The sequence below is a fragment of the Camelina sativa genome, chromosome 9 (assembly GCF_000633955.1).
Source record: "Camelina sativa cultivar DH55 chromosome 9, Cs, whole genome shotgun sequence".
Classification (NCBI taxonomy): domain Eukaryota; kingdom Viridiplantae; phylum Streptophyta; class Magnoliopsida; order Brassicales; family Brassicaceae; genus Camelina; species Camelina sativa.
Window position 1 is genome coordinate 7,090,682 of NC_025693.1, and position 3,156 is coordinate 7,093,837.

Genomic DNA, 3,156 nt, shown 5'->3' on the forward strand with positions numbered 1-3,156 from the left:
GGCTCAGGTAGTGCCACCAGTGGTGGCGGAGGAGCGGCAGCCAGTGGTTGCGGATGTGGGAGAGCATGGACGTTATTTGGCTATGCTCAAGGAGATGAAGGGTCTGTTCACTGAGAGGTTTTTGGGTGGTACAGATCCTACAGCTGCGGATGCTTGGAGGACGAGTGTGGAACGTAACTTCCATACTCTGAGATGTCCTGTGGAGTTTTGGGTGGACATAGGGGTCTACTTTTTGGGTGGTGATGCTGAGTTGTGGTGGAGATCCGTGGTTGCTAGGAGGGTGCAGAGGGAGATGACTTGGGCTGACTTCGTCTTGGAGTTCAACCGCAAGTATTTTCCTAGGGAGGCATTGGACCGGTTGGAGGTGCAGTTCCTTCAGATATCTCAGGGGACGCGGTCAGTGCGGGAGCTGGACTTGGAGTTCAGTCGACTTCTATGTTATGGGGGTCGGGCCATGGAGTCTGAGGAGGCTCAGGTCAGGAGGTTCATGAGAGCTCTACGGGATGATTTGAGAGTTCATTGTAGAGGGAGGTACTATGCTACGCGTGCAGAGCTGGTTGAGACTGCAGCAGAGATTGAGGAGGATATCCGGGCACAGTCAGTGTCGGTTACTCCAGCAGTTCAGCCTAGTAAGGCTCAGCAGCAGGGTGGTTCTAGCAGGGGCGGTAGGCATGCTCAGGGAACCAAGAGGAAGTGGGAGGCTACGCAGAAGCCGAGTGGTGCAGGTTGCTTCGGTTGTGGGAGCAGAGATCACAGGGTTGCTAGTTGTCCCAAGAGGAGTGTTCCGTCGACAGGACTACGGGTATGTTATCACTGTAGGGAGACAGGGCACATCAGGCCTTTTTGTCCCAAGTTGCAGCCGACAGCAGTGGCAGCGTTGCAGCAGGTGCAGCCTGGAGGTCAGCAGGTGGCACGGATTGAGCAGGCGCCACGGGTTTACACGACAGCTGAGACTGGTGGAACCAGTGCCGGGGCGATCACAGGTATATTTTCTGGTACTTAAACTTTGTGAATTTTAGTAGGTTCAGATTGTATATGTTTCTTGTGATAAAGTGTTAGGTTCTCAACACATGAGGTTTGTGTAGGGACCTTGTTGGTGGGCGGGTTTAAGTCCCATGTTATGTTTGATTCTGGAGCTTCGCATAGCTTCATTACTCCAGAGTGTGCAGAGTGTGCGGGGATCAGCGGGGATCCTGGAGAGCGTGCAGGAGTTGTCAGGGTTGCGGGAGGCGAGTTCCTGAGAGTGATTGGACGAGCTAGAGGAATTGATATTCAGATCGCAGGAGAGTCGTGGCCAGCAGATTTGCTTATCAGTCCAGTGGAGCTGTATGATGTTATTCTCGGGATGGATTGGTTGCATCGGCATAGGGTGCATTTGGATTGCCATCGGGGTAGAGTGGAGTTTGAGCGTTCAGGAGGGAAGTTGGTTTTTCAGGGTATTAGACCGACTTCGGGGAGTCTCGTGATCTCAGCCATTCAGGCTGGGAAGATGATCGAGAAGGGCCGTGAGGCTTATCTGGTTACTATATCTATGCCAGAGTCAGTGGGGAAGTCTACGGTTAGCGGTATTCCAGTAGTGGAAGAGTTTGAGGATGTGTTTCAGTCTTTGCAGGGATTACCACCATCTCGGTCGGATCCTTTTACCATTGAACTGGAACCGGGGACGACACCGTTATCCAAGGCTCCTTACAGAATGGCTCCAGCAGAGATGGCAGAGCTGAAGAAGCAGCTAGAGGATTTGTTGAGTAAGGGATTCATCCGTCCTAGTGTATCACCGTGGGGAGCGCCGGTGTTGTTTGTGAAGAAGAAGGATGGGAGTTTCAGGTTGTGTATTGATTATCGGGGTTTGAACCGGGTCACTGTGAAGAACAAGTATCCTCTTCCTAGGATCGATGAGTTGTTGGATCAGTTGAGGGGTGCTACTTGGTTCTCCAAGGTAGATCTGGCGTCGGGTTATCATCAGATACCGATAGATGAGGCAGATGTGAGGAAGACTGCTTTCAGGACGAGATATGGGCACTATGAGTTTGTGGTGATGCCCTTTGGATTGACTAACGCGCCAGCAGCGTTTATGAGATTGATGAACAGTGTGTTTCAGGAGTTTCTGGATGTATCTGTCATCATTTTCATCGACGATATCCTGGTTTATTCCAAGAGTCCTGAAGAGCATGCAGTGCATTTGAGGGCGGTTATGGAGAAGCTGCGGGAGCAGAAGTTGTTTGCCAAGTTGAGCAAGTGTAGTTTCTGGCAGCGTGAGATGGGCTTTCTGGGTCACATTGTTTCTGCAGAGGGGGTTTCTGTAGATCCAGAGAAGATTCAGGCTATCAGAGATTGGCCTAGACCGCAGAATGCCACAGAGATCAGGAGTTTCCTTGGATTGGCAGGGTACTACAGGAGATTTGTGCAGGGGTTTGCAAGCAGAGCACGTCCTATGACTAAGTTGACAGGGAAGGATGTTCCTTTTGTCTGGTCAGAAGAGTGTGAGGAAGGCTTTGCAAGCCTGAAGGAGATGTTGACTACTGCGCCAGTGTTGGCTTTGCCTGAGCAGGGAGAACCCTATGTGGTTTATACAGATGCATCTAGAGTTGGTTTGGGTTGTGTTCTGATGCAGCATGGGAAGGTGATTGCCTATGCTTCGCGGCAGTTGCGGGTGCATGAAGGCAACTATCCTACCCATGATTTGGAGATGGGTGCTGTAGTTTTTGCCCTGAAGATTTGGAGATCTTATCTTTATGGTGCAAAGGTACAGGTGTTTACAGATCATAAGAGCCTGAAGTATATATTCACTCAGCCTGAGCTGAATTTGAGACAGAGGCGGTGGATGGAGCTTGTGGCAGATTATGATTTGGAGATAGCCTATCATCCTGGTAAGGCTAACACGGTTGCAGATGCTCTGAGTCGGAAGAGGGTAGCTTCGGCTCAGGAGCAGGAGTTGGAGTCTCTGGTAGGGGAGATTAGTGCTTTGAGCTTATGTGCTGTTTCACAGGAACCATTGGGTTTGGAAGCAGTAGATAGAGCCGATCTTCTGAGTAGAGTGCGGTTGGCTCAGGAGAAGGATTTGGGGCTGGTGAATGCCTCTAAGGATGTGGATTCAGAGTATCAGGTCTCAGATAATGGTACTATCTTGGTGCACGGTCGTGTGTGTGTGCCCAAGGA